Source organism: Parasteatoda tepidariorum, chromosome X1 (genome assembly GCF_043381705.1).
Source record: "Parasteatoda tepidariorum isolate YZ-2023 chromosome X1, CAS_Ptep_4.0, whole genome shotgun sequence".
Taxonomy (NCBI): domain Eukaryota; kingdom Metazoa; phylum Arthropoda; class Arachnida; order Araneae; family Theridiidae; genus Parasteatoda; species Parasteatoda tepidariorum.
This window is the reverse complement of record NC_092214.1, coordinates 20,951,861-20,966,073: the sequence shown is the minus strand read 5'-3', so window position 1 is coordinate 20,966,073 and position 14,213 is coordinate 20,951,861. Positions and strand designations below refer to the sequence as shown.

Genomic DNA, 14,213 nt, shown 5'->3' with positions numbered 1-14,213 from the left:
TTTAAAACAGTAATGGCAAAAAAATTTTCTTTACTTTAAACTTTGCGGTTAAATGGACGGACTGCTGCCGATTATTTTGCAGTCAATTTAAAATGAAAATTTTAACAGTGTATGTTATATTACTACCAAGTTAATTTGGTAAAACATTTTTTTCCAACGATGACATCAAAATGTTATTATTATTCATGAATATACTTATCGAATATAACATTTACTGTATCTAAGTGATTGCAAAGGATTAGAACATACTTCATTGAACATAAAAATTACATTTATGTTGCATTTTAAAACCTGTCCTAAGCAAAATTATATATTATTAAGGTACAATTGCGAATCGATTTTTTTAAAAAAATGATCTCGGTCAATATGAATGAACTGTTATTATTTTGTAATAACTGAAACATCCCTAACTAAATAAAATTTACTCTAACAGTTTTACAAATTCATGCTCAAAAAATGAAATGAAATTTTAAAAAATTGCACTTCAAAGATGATTTTTATCTTATCAAGTCATTAACTCAACGCTTCGTATGTTATTAGTTAATTACATGCTTTGTATTTAATGATTTTATTAAACGCTGTGATGCTATCGATTGATTAGGGCCAAAACTAAAAATAATAATAATCCTAATGCTGCCTTTAAATTTTCAGAAATTGTGTAAGCCCCAAGATAGAACACCCTCACTTACTTTCAAGTTAACGACAAACACGATGCGTATAAATAATAATCAATGAATCTAAATCTCTGTTATTTTTTGGCTTTCTTGATGTAATTAAGACTGTGCTCTTTTGCCACATCATATCACAATTTGTTTTATCAAATTATGTTGTATTTTTAGTAAGATTGATTTTTTAGGAGTTATTCATGCATGTTATGTGCATATCTCGCTAATAATCTCCATGTTGATTACGAAAATGATGAAAAACGTTCGTATAAAAAAAGCCATATTTCTTATATGAAAAGTGTTTAAGATTTATTTTTTTACTTTTAAGCAACTGCATTGTTTGAGTTAGTTAAAATATGCAAAGAATCAGAATTGTTCATTTATTTTATTGATTTAGGCTATAATACGTACCCAGCTGCAACGAGCTAAGTGGCTTTATTATGGTGCGATAAAGTTCTTGTAGCTTAACCGTATTAGATGAAAGCAGTAAATAAACGATATTTCTCACACTTAAAATTTTGAATACCATCTTATTTATGGTTAGTAGACTGTTTCGTTTAAATATGGTAAAATAAAAATTAAATAAATATTTATTTAATCATTTCCACCGAGAAATTTGTAATAGTGTACGAATAAAACGCTTTCTTTATTTGAAATCTAAGTTTTTAATATTGGTACTGCAATGCAGACACATATATCTACTTGGATTCTTTAGTCCAACCGTTTAGACTATACCGTTTAGATTCTCATACTGTAAGAATTGTTATATCTTAGTCGTTTTACAAGTTAAGTCACGGTTTAGGAATTAAAACCTCTTTAAAATGTTAGTCACGAGAAATACTCCCGAATACTTGTGACCTTCGAACGTCTAAATGTAATTTCCTCGCTTTTCTTGTTTTGTAAGCAAAGCATTTTTATTAGTAATTCCCAAAAGAATTGCAATTGAGCATATTCAACAAACTCAGCTAAACCAATAGTTTAAACTTGTATACTTTACGTTTATTAAATTTGAGAACATCCTGAAACTAATATTTTTATTACAATATATTGAAATCATTTCTTTTATATATCTACATTTAAATGGAAAAAAACACGTTATAGTTAACAATTGTATGCATTTTATTTATAAGAAAAACACATGACTCTAAAAAAGTTTGAAAAAAAATACAACTTTGAAGTAGACATTTTTATAGCTTTTAGAACATAATTTATGTAAATAAAACTAAAACAAAAAACTATAATGTACTTTGATTTATTGTATTCCATCTATAATAAATTCACAAAACTAATATTTTACTGTACTAAAAAAATAGTACCTAAATTGAAAATTTCGACCGTCAATTTGCCCATATTTTCAATTGAGTTGACCATAAATAAATATAAATGATAATAAAACAAAACTACGGAGTACTTAACTAAACTACACTTAAATTTATTTCCTTTTTGTAAGAGAAGCACAAACTTTATTTTACAGGAAAAAATTTAAGCTAAAAAATATCAGCCATAAATATACTTTTAACTTATAATCCACATGCTTTAGAAAAAGGCACTATTACGTATTTGTTCTTCCTAAGAAATGTTTTTTCACCATACAGAAAATGCTACACTTTATTTTGTTTTATCGTACATTGCATGAGGAAATATCATTAATTCCAATGCAATTCAAGTAGTTTTCTAGAAGATTTATGAGAATAGTTTTTTCAAATTTTTAATCCTTATACATCATGTGAATAAGTTATAAGTTACATTCGAAAATAGTTGAGGAAGAAAAAATTTAAAGTAAGAATGACTTATTGCAAAGTGCAAAAAGATTAAAAGACTTAAAGAATTTGAAACAGATGATACTTAGAACATTATGTTACATTGTTGTTCATTTCGATTAAAAAAAGAAAAAACATTATTTCCATCGAAATTATATGTTACAGAATAAGTTGAACAGTTGATTTTATCAAATCAAATGATTTACTTAAAAATCCAATATTGTTCAAATGTTTTCCGTTCAAAAAAATTATGGGGATGAAATACCAAAATGATCAAGAAAATAATTACTGTCTTAAAATAAAGTGTAAGTTTCACCATCAGTCGACATGAATAGTGTGTTCAAACGGATAACTTTTTAGAAGCTCCCTCTACTGACTACAAATTAAACTGAATGGACCACTAAATAGCGCAGAGCCATAGCGGATAAACAACAATAAATATTCGAGATTAAAATAAAAAAAATTACGATGAAAATTACTCAAATTAACAACTTTTTATGGTTCTATAATTTATATATATATATATATATATATATATATATTATTTTTTTTTTAAATATTATGTGATGTATTTTATTAAATACTTCATTTTAAGACGCATTACTAAGTATACAATACACAATACAATAGTATACAATAGCTTATGTAAAGAATAATTTTGTGTTGGTGAAGAGGTGTTCTCCAAGCATCACCCTTACTATATATTAATAGCATCCTTGTACAAAAAGAATCCGAAATAACCAGTAGCGGGAAGGTCACAAATATATATTTGATAGAAAGATCCAAAATTTAAAAAAAAAAAGTTGTCAAGCGGTTTTTGAGCACAATTAACTTTAGTGACAATTATTGCCCATTCCTTAATTTTTCTAACCACTATAAATTAGTTGAACCGCCTGTCAATTTCACATTATAAATAAAATGTTTTTGATGATCTTATTTCGCCTTTAATAGTAATTGATCTTAACAATCATTCCTAGATTTTGATTACGATTTTCTTTTTCCTCACTTATAAGTACAAACTAATAATTCCTCACTAACTGTGATGGTAGTTAATTTTGACAATACTATAAAAATATGTTAATCATAATTGCAGAACACTTGTATAATACGGATAGCTATATTCTACGAAACCGTACATTTAACTAAATTGTTGGATAATTGAATTCTAACCATGTCTGTAGATATTTGTCTCTGCATCCTCTCTCTAGGACACCGCATCATGATTTATTGCTGAAAATCTGCCTGTAAGTATTGTCATTTTAGCAAGCATTTAAGTTTTATAGACAAGTTTCAAATCATATTTATTTTCACCGCTAAGTCACTTGATTAAGAATAATTGATTATAATGCTATTATTTCATGACCATCTATGTTTGTAACATTTAGTATTGAGACTTGCTTGCAGCTATCGATGTAAATTCCCCGATTATATATTGCATTTAGCTCGAGACAACCGATGTTTATATCAGACTATATTACCACTGACTTGAGACTATNCCTCCCTCGTTCAAACTCCGTAAGTTGCTTGAATTTCTTATTCTTCCGTCGTGGAGGCATACTCAGGTCTCACTAAACGTTTGCCACTAACAAATAATCATAGACTATTTTCAACGTCCCGCTACAGCACTTTATTTATACGCTTTCAGCATCAATTCAGAGGGCGCTGCGCGCGCCACGCACGCGCGATGGCTCTGAAACTTTATTAATTTGCATAATATCCTATAATTGACATTTGCTGCGAATTTCATTTGATTCTGATGATTCCTTCATGGTGTTGCATTTTCTACAAACAGCAGTTTATATATATATATGCATCTTTTGTCTTATCTTCACATATCTTTCGTCTTTACACTGGAAAATGTCTACATTCAACAGTGAGTGGTGAAAATTAAACTCAGAGTCCCTTTCAATTTAACAAACAATTATCAAGAAACTTCATCCCAGTATTTAAGATAAATGTAAAGTTGATGTAAATGTTACTCTCAGTTAAAGTAATAAACAAAATGATACATTTACCAAATCGTAAAATTACTTAATTTAATTCTCTAACGGAAAGTCGTTAACATCCATGACAGCAAAGATAAATGTTCAGTAATCTGATCAAGAAGCATCATTAACAGTCTTGGTGATTAACTTGAAAAGTGGCATGTTAATATTAAAATCTCCGGATTAAAGTAAAACTTTATATCAGCTAGAAATACAACATAGTTGATTAAATTTATCGAGAGAAATTTATAGTGGATGAAAACTTTGTTTTCTTCATTTTAAGCTTTAGAAATAAATATCATAAAATATAATAATTAAAATTTCAAAGAACTAAAACCAACGGAATATCCAAGTTACGTTATTCTGAGTGACTATGTTATTCTATGCTTATTTTAAGTGTATTTTAGAATAAAAATTTCAATTGGACATGATGAATTGACATGATATTGTCACCATTGAATTAAACAAAAATAATTAGCATTAAATATGAAAAAACAAGCAAGCAGGACTTGCTTATAGTAATTGGCATTTTTTGCACCAATAAAAAGTAATTGCTGAAAGCAGCATGGGAGAATAGAGTCTCTTTTTACCAGTATAAAGCATAAATAATGTATTATTAAATAATTTTAATATCATTGATTAGATTTCAAATTAATAATGAAAACTAATAATTTCATAATGAAAACTAATAAAACTAATTAATAATTTCAGATATTATTATACAATTTAGTAATATGCTTGATTTCATTCTTATTTCATTCACAACTTTTTTTATCATATTTACTTCATTATCATTCATGTTTTACTTCACATATATCAAGTGTTTTAATTTATTTCTTCGTGTATGGTCAGTTCTTACTTCAAAATTAGCTTTAAGGGAAGTTCTATAATTTTAGTGTCCTGAATCAAAACTATAAGTTTAATCTCTAAATACTTTTGAGAAAGAAATTTTTTTAAATTTAGAAATATTTCTAATAGTATTTTAAAGCATACAAATTGTTTTAAAAATTTCTTTCTTTCTTTAAATAAAGGTCTAATTTCTTCTTTTCTTTTAAACTCTTCTTTTTTTTTTACTTTTTCGCCTTTATATTATTATTTTTCTTTTCCTTTTATTATTAAATTATTAATACTTTTTAAAAAATCTCTGCGCAGCATGTTTAAACATAAAAAAAAATTCATTTAAAACATGCAGAAATTTATAAATATAGAGATGATAAGCAGAAAAATAATACATTTCGAATAAATTGTGTTTATTTCTGGTGGATATAGTGCTTCTGGAAAATAAGCCTAACCTAACTGTTAAACACTCGCAATCGTCATAAAAATGTTAGGTTAGTTGTTCAAAAGAGTTATTTTATCTGATGAAAGAGCCTTCAAAGTACAGTTTTAATTAGTTTTAACTATTTGATTAACAGCCGGCAGCAGGAAAAATCAGAGTATAAATCTTTGCTACATAAAATAAGCACTTTATTTAAATCTATTTCAAACTAAATTAGATGTTTAGCTGTTAGGCTATCAGCATTTTTAAAGAAAGTTTTGTGTATTTAAAGTAATGTTATTTCGAAAAATTCACATGACATTTTTTAATACTAAATTGTGCCAGGAATTTAATACAAAGCTTCCATTCATTTAATAGAATCAGCTGTGTTTAAAAATAGTTACAAGTAGTAAAGAAAACCCATTGAATCGTAGGAAATGAGACGGCGCCGTCTGTCCTACGACAAATAGAGTATTCTTAGGAAAATCACCATCTATAATTGCCTCCAATTTTTTCGTAAAATAGTTACAACATGGTGCTTGCTATTCGGTGCAGAAGAATGTTTCTTCTGCACCGAATATCAAGTAAACAAATGTTCTAAACCCCGAAGATAAGTTTCATTAACTATAAAGGAAATTGTAACTTTTACTTAAGGAAATTAAGTTTCATCAGCTTGCTTTATTCACTTCAAACTAAAGAAAGTTTAATAACTTATTTTATTAAAAATGGCTTAAAATATTTATTCTTAACATACTTTTTTTAGTATATATCAATTTGAATTAAATTGATGACAAGAACTTAGTTAAAAATTCTGTGAAAATTATAATTAAATTAGAGTAATTAATTTTCATTTAAAAGTCTTACATTTGTATACAGAAGTCATTAAAACTAAAATAAATTACACAAATTAATGCTATTTAGGGAAAAAAAACACCTTTTTTTGAATATCGCAATTAGTTTTATAATGTATTTGGAGTACAATCAAATCCTCAAATCTTAAAACAGATTTAATTTTTTTTTCATTAAAAAATTCGTGGCAATTTTATAAGATAATTTAGATAATATGAACTAATATACTAAGTACAAATATTCAAATGATGACAATTAATTATATTTTTAATTTTAATAATTATTGTTCTTTGATATGATTATTTATATTAAATAAAGTAATAACGTGATTTGTATTAACTTAGGATATTTATTAGTTTTGAAATTGCTGTAAAATGTATAATGACTTGCTAATAATGAATTGTTAATCATTCATTTCAAGTTTTTTTATTTAACGACGTGTCTTTTTTAACTCAATTTTTACATTTATGTGGCTGTTAATAGTCACAAGGGGTAAAACGAATTCATCTCTCAGAAACAAGCAACCGAGGAGAATAGGTGTTATACCAAAACTGAAAACTACTGTATTTATCGGTTCTTTTGTATTAGAAAAAGAAAAGTAAAGCACTTTGCAACAGTCAATTACTAGCAAAGAGGGTCATTAAAGTTAAATCTTTACATTTTTGTGACCAATGGCATGGTGATGGCAATATGTGAAGCAGTGAACATCGGCCATCTTTACTTCCTAGATGGTGATCTGAATTTGGGTACGCTTCAAATCGCCGCCTTCGGATTGAACCCCAGTTTCACATGAAGGCTAAGTGTCAAGGCTATGTCCCATCGTGGCTAGAATAGCCGAGCATTAACCTGCTTAATCTGGTGCTTAATACTACAAAAATTATGTAACTTAATCCTTGGTGAGTTTCAAAAATATATTTCAGCTTTTTTTCCAGAGTTTAAGAAAAAAACAAAATCTAACCGTATTAAAACTTGAAATATGAGTACCTGGCTGGTAAAAAAAGATTGGACACTGTCCGATATCTCGAGTAGAATACATCGGATTGTAAAGGGAAACTAGACGCATTTTCTGTTTTCAAAAGGTATCCACTGATAATATTTTAGATCTTACACCCGCAACCCCTGAAGGTTGGGGACAACTTTGAAATATTAAATATGAACCAGTATTTTTTTATTGCAGATTAGGATTCTCTAGAAAATAGGTTTATGCATTTTGCATTTTAGATGGTGCTGTAACCGAGAAAATCAAAATAGGGTAGAAACTGTTTAAGATTATGATAGCTCGAGATGCATCAGATTGAAAAAAATAAAATAAAATAAAACTGAAAATGTTTTTTTTTAATTTTTAGTTTTATTTATTTTATTTGCTGTTGGTATTTTTGATAAAATTTTTTTAACGTGTTTATTTTTTTCTTATTGATATGATTATTCTCACCATTATTAAATGATGGTATCTCGAGAAACATCAGATTGAAAAAATAATAAAATAAATAAAACTAAAAATGTTTTGGTATTTTTTTATTGGTAAAATTAATGAAAATATTAATCACATTCTTTTAACGAGCTTATTTTTAACTTATTGATCTGTTAGTCTCTCCATTTTAAACAGCTTGTACTCCATTTAATTTTTATCGGTTACAGCACCATCTGTAAAAAAAATGCATAAACCTAGAACTCATATAGGGTTAATTTTTTTCTGGATAATTCGAATCTGCAATAATAAATGGGGTTTTATGTACTTGAAGTTTCAAAGTTAGCCCCCATTCCCCCCAAATAGGGCAGAGATGAAAGATAGAGTTTGGTATTACAAGATAGCTTTGAAGAATCAATGAATGATACAATCGAAACATCAATATTAATAAATATATGGTTTCATTTAATAACCTATTAAGATTACAGCAAATTCATACCGTATTATAAAGCAAGGTCTCTGTGATTTAACTGTAATTCAGCGATTTTGCGGCAAATATAATGATAAAAATATTATATGATATGACGATATCTCAGGATTTTTATTTCATAAAGCTTTACAAAATAAGTACCGGTATCCTCAGTACGATAATTTTTAAATTTTCCTTTCTCTAGAAATATTTTAATGATTCCATTCACAATTTTGATTTCATCATTGCATATATGTCTGAGATTTTGTATACATCCTAATTCAAAAATGTTTTGATCATCATTTAGGAAATTCATCAAGAAATTGTTAATATTTGCAAAAATGAGCCTTATCATCATAATTATAATCGTCGTTGAACAGCCAAATAAATTTTTAGTTTACGACTACAAATGTTCACCTCCGTAGCCTTGTAATATTGAACCCAATCCAGAAGACAAGGGAAATCCTTGATTAAGTATTTGGAGATATTTGCCATGGTGGGGGAATTTTTGATGGACTCGTATTTGCGTTACTTGGAGAGGAGTAGTGCTAGTTTTATCATTGTGTGGTTTCTAACCAATTCTGTAGATGAGGCGGATATATATATAATAATTTTAGTGNAACACAAAATTTTTAGTATTCTAAATAAAAACAGAATAGGAAAATAAAAATTCTTGTGAAATTGTGTTACAGTTTAAGACTTTATCTACAGTTCGATTTTAAAAGTTTTTTACTTCCAAGTCTTTGAATTTTACGATGACTAAAGTTCTTATTTCAATCTTTTCGTTCTATTCCATTGGGTCACTAGAGAGAAAAATAAAAGAACACTTTCATTTTGAAAGTAAACGATATCTTAAAGAGTTCGAATTTGCATTCCCATCACGGAGAAAACGATATAAAAAAAAATGAAAAGGCAATAAAATCAATAAGCAAACAATCATTGCAAAAACTAACAAGAGCGATAACATCGCTCGACAAGGTGTTATTTTACACGTAGTAATTGGCAACACGGTAAAAACTAGCCGGCGGCAGACGACTTTGAATACCTTATGTCAGTAATTCAAACGATATCACATTGCAGAATTGATAACAGGTGTTTTTTAAAACATTTCATTTGATCAAACATTTTGTCGTCTGGCATGCTGTCATGCATGGCAACATCTCAACAAGAACATATTAAATATACACTTTTATTTTTGCTTCTTTTTATTTTATGATCATTGAATTTCATTATTTATTTTGTCCCCGAATGTTTTGTGCAATTTTTCTGTTTAAAGAAGAACTGAAAATTTTTAATTGATTATATTAAAATGATATTAAAATTTTAATACCCTAAGAACTACAAATAATTCTCGATATATCTCCCTGTCAGCAAAGCCTATTTATTTTAGCATTGGGCAATATTAAAGCATCCAAACGAAATTTATCAGTATCGCGATAATATCGTACTCGATATAACTGTATTGGTAATAGCATATTCCATAATTCTCGTCTTCGTTTATTACAGAATATTACATCAGAAAATGCCGCGAGTTGTATCAAAGTCGATAATTATCGTGTATTCGATATTTATCGTAAATACTAAAATATTGATATAGTAAGGTTTAGAAAACAACAATGTTTTAAAACGTATCGATACAATGCATTATAAGCATTCATTTGTTTATTTTAAGTAAATAACTTGAATTCCAAAGACGAATAATAAAAAGTATGATTTTGTATATTTTAATTATTTTATAATGATTTCTCTTTTTATATTATCTATTCTTATATTTTGTGTTAAAAAACAAGAGTTATCCATAATTTACAGCGGGATAGATAAAAACGTGCCATTTTTAAAGGAATAAAATGCAGCATATGAAATCATAACCATTAATAATATATTCGGTATGGAGTGTATGCTTTATAACGCCTAGTGTATACCTAAACGTTCGAAGGATTATATATATATATATATATAAAGAAAAGATAAGAAAATTTTACGGTTAATTGGATGGGCAGTTATTTTACCATAATTTTAGACAGAAAATTCCAACAGTGTTCTTATTGCCATACATATAGGAAAAAAATTATATTGGACAGAAGAGTAAATTTAAGCGAATAACTGCTTTTCATATTGTGTTCCAAGGTATCATGAAGAATTTTACAACTTTTGTAAAATTTTATCCCATGTTAAAAAACCATACTTTATTGAGAATTTTACGAAACGTTATAACCAAAGCGATGATGCAAAAATTTCCCAGATTTTTGGTGTTCCCCTAGAGGCTGGAAACACGGTAAATATATCATATTCTTATGGTTTTCATCATAATTTTTTTCTCAGTGTGCGTGGATATAAAAAAATCAGTTTACTCTTAGTTAAAATAGATATTCAAAAAAATACCTTAAGTGTGATAAAAAAATAAGATTGTCAATGATAATTTACATTTTCTAAGCATTTAAGATTATTACATATTTCTATCTCAATAATATAATGGACGTATATGTGAGATTGGTTCATGTGTTAGTATATTTAAGATAATTTTAGTATATGTGAGATAAGACTTCATAGCAACGACATAAGTTGAAGAAATTGTATGCCAATAAATGAAGGGGGATGATGAAAAGGGACATTTTCAAATTTTTATACCAACTAGTGATGGAAAATCAATTGTTTTTGAAAATTTTAAGATTTTTATTAATAAAATTTTTTTTAGATATGTAGCATATCTTTAAAAGAATCTACATTTTGAAATTTTCATGATGTTTATAACGGCAATTAAATAAAATTTTTCTAGAACATATAATTGATGCAAGCTATTAACTCTTTACCTTTAATTCATGTTAAACTACGGGTAATGTAAATTACCCACACCAACATAAAATATGCAAAAATTATATTATTTTTAATGTACATAATTGTTATTTACATGTGCTAAAATACTTCGTTAAAGCATTGAATTGCCATTGTTTATAAATTTTAATAAATTATTTGTGAGATGCATAGTTTCATGCAGCCCTCGTAAAGCAATTTTTCTTCTTCTTATAAACCACGTTAATTTTTATTTTTACCGTTCTTCCTTATGAAAAGAATGAGAATTAAAGATCTCCATTCTTTGATACATTAGAGGCGTGTATCATTTTTTATGTCTACTCTCATTAACTATTTAAAAATGCATTAAATATACTCATATATCTTCTATGTACTATTTAAAAAGTAAAAACTTAACAAAAATTATATATTTAATTTCGTTACATGAATTATATTACAATGCTGCAATAACGCCAGGTTTTTTAGTATTTGTCAAATACTAAAAAATCTATCATTATTATACCTATCATTATTTAAAACTATATTTAAAACTGTTTTCAAAATTATGCGCATATTATTTTACATTTGCTTATTATTTACTTATTATCTTTTCAAATTTAAAAAAGTGTATTTTTCAATTTCATTAAGTTTAAATAAAGTGAACTCAAATATATATGTACATATATTGTAATTTTATTCAAGCATTTTTCATATTTTTTACGGTGTATCATTTAAAATTTTAAAAAACAAAACAACATGGAAATAATCATGAAAAAAATATATTTATACTTTTTAGATCTCTTGAGATTCAATACGCGAAGAAAATAAAATCATTTCTTTTATCTAGTTCCAATAGAAAGAGAAAAAAATTTCACCATTAACAAGAAAATTAGTAGCATAGAGAAGACTCAAAATTTTCATAATAAATAAATTTTTTAATAAAGTTGAAGAACTTCCTGCTTTTTATTGATAGAGAGAGCTTAAAAAAATCCTCATGAATCGTAAAGAACTCAAAACATAACATTGAATTTTTTTGAATTTGAAGAATCATTCATGATCATTATTATTAGAATCACAGATGAGTGAAGTTAATATTAGTTCACATTCAATCTGCCCTCTGATAATAAAAACCTAAAAATCAAATTTTAATACCAATCAGTATTCTATCATACCTTTTCACAATCATTATATTACTTCCAAAAATCAACCAAACAGTTTACACAATAATCTATGTAATATCTCAAAAGTGCAACATTTAATCAATAATATTTATTAAAAAACACCTAATACCCACCAATTCACACTTCAGATTTAAAATATATTATTTTTTAAGAACAATGCATACAAAATTAGTTATTGCATTTATTTACTACTAAATTTATTTATTTAATTATTATGAAAGAAAATATATTTATAGATATGAAACTTTAAATATTATATCTAAATTTAAAAATTTACTTACCAATTGTATAGTTACTTCTTAGTTAGAGAGCAGACGCCACCACGTGGAAGAAAAGTTGCTTTTCTAAACTTCAAATTTGAAGAAAACTGCGCGAAATGTCCGAGGAAGAGCTTACAAGTTGGTCTTCCTTTTGCATCAAGCGCCATCCAACGTTCTGTGTCCCAAAACGTAATCAATGGACCCCTCTCAAAAGGATTGGATATGCGCACGCATATTTTGGCACACCCGCTGTGTGACGTCAGAGTGGTGTTCTTTTAATCGGGGGCATGAAATGGGTCATCTATGAGTCGGCAAGTCATCAAATCGATGTAAAACTTCCATCGTGGGCGTTAATATGAAAAATTGTTGAGTATTTTACATAGAATGACGTAATATTTTCACTATCTTTTTTGTGTAAAGGATATCATGAAATAAAACTCAATTCAGAAAAAAAAAATATGAGACCATTTTTCAGTAGTTTTAACTTGTATTCAGTAATAAAAAAGTAAAATTAGTTCCAAAAAAAATTTCTTTTTTTTTTTAAAAAGTAGCTCATCCAAAGACCAAGAAAATAGTTTTTGGAAACTTAAATCAATCAACGTAAGATTATCGATTTCTTTACCAGAAATAATAAACACTCCATTTTTTAATGTAATATTTTACAGGTCAAAATATATAATTTAAGAAAATACACATATAAGAAAAATGCAGTTACATCAGATTTAAGTCCAAGATAGGACCTTTAAAACAATTTTGAAATGGGTTCTGGCGGTTTTCTTGCAAAGCAAAATGGTTTCTCCTTTATTTTCATTTCATGATTTGGTTGTAAAACACTTTTTTTCTCGATAAAAACTCCAATGAAACTGAATATAAATTAGGAACTAAAATCGAAAATCATTACAATAAAAAAGGTGTCGAGTCAAATGTGTGATTTCATATAAATAATTAACTAATTGAATAAGCAATTCATAGAATTATTTCAATGTTAAAATATTTCTGAAAAAAATACTGTAAGATTTAAAAAAAATTCGTAAAAATTAAGAAAAGGAATAAGATGCAATCGCATTTTTTAAATTTCTCAGATGAAAAGTTCATAATATATGCTTTGATTGTGACATTAAAAATTAATATCAATTAATCGAAGGGAAATTTAATTTTATATTCATAAATATTTTAAGTTTTTAACGATGTAGAAAAATAAACAACGTCTTAAGAATATTTCTGATTCGTTTTTTCATTTAATCTTATAGCTTCTTGAATAAACTAGATTTTTTAATAAATTTTAAATTGTCTCAAAATAATTTTTGAATAATATATATTTTGATTTTTTGGGAGTTGAAATTAAAATAGGTAATATTAAAAAAAGGATTTTTTTTCTTGGAATTAGGACTGCATCTACTCCCGATACTGAGAGGCTAGAGGCCTTTTGTTCAATTTAAATTCTTGATTTAATTTTTGTGTTTGAGGTTTCGCTTTTGTTTTTGCATTTTGTATATTTCATCTCTTTCTGCATTTGTATTTGTCTTTTCCTTTGATCTCTGGCGTTAGGATAATGTCTGTATCGCCTGCTGCGATGGAAATAAAAATA

At 26.9% G+C, this 14,213-nt stretch overlaps 1 protein-coding gene across 1 annotated transcript in view; it reads right to left on the bottom strand.

Moving 5' to 3' along the window:
* The window catches only part of LOC107436448 (uncharacterized), a 93,011-nt gene extending 80,177 nt beyond the window's left edge, over positions 1 to 12,834 (bottom strand). The window contains exon 1 of the mRNA XM_016048177.3: positions 12,647 to 12,834. The gene's annotated coding sequence lies outside the window, so the exon portion shown is untranslated. The remainder of the gene's footprint in view (positions 1 to 12,646) is intronic.
* Between the last annotated feature and the right edge of the window lie 1,379 nt (positions 12,835 to 14,213).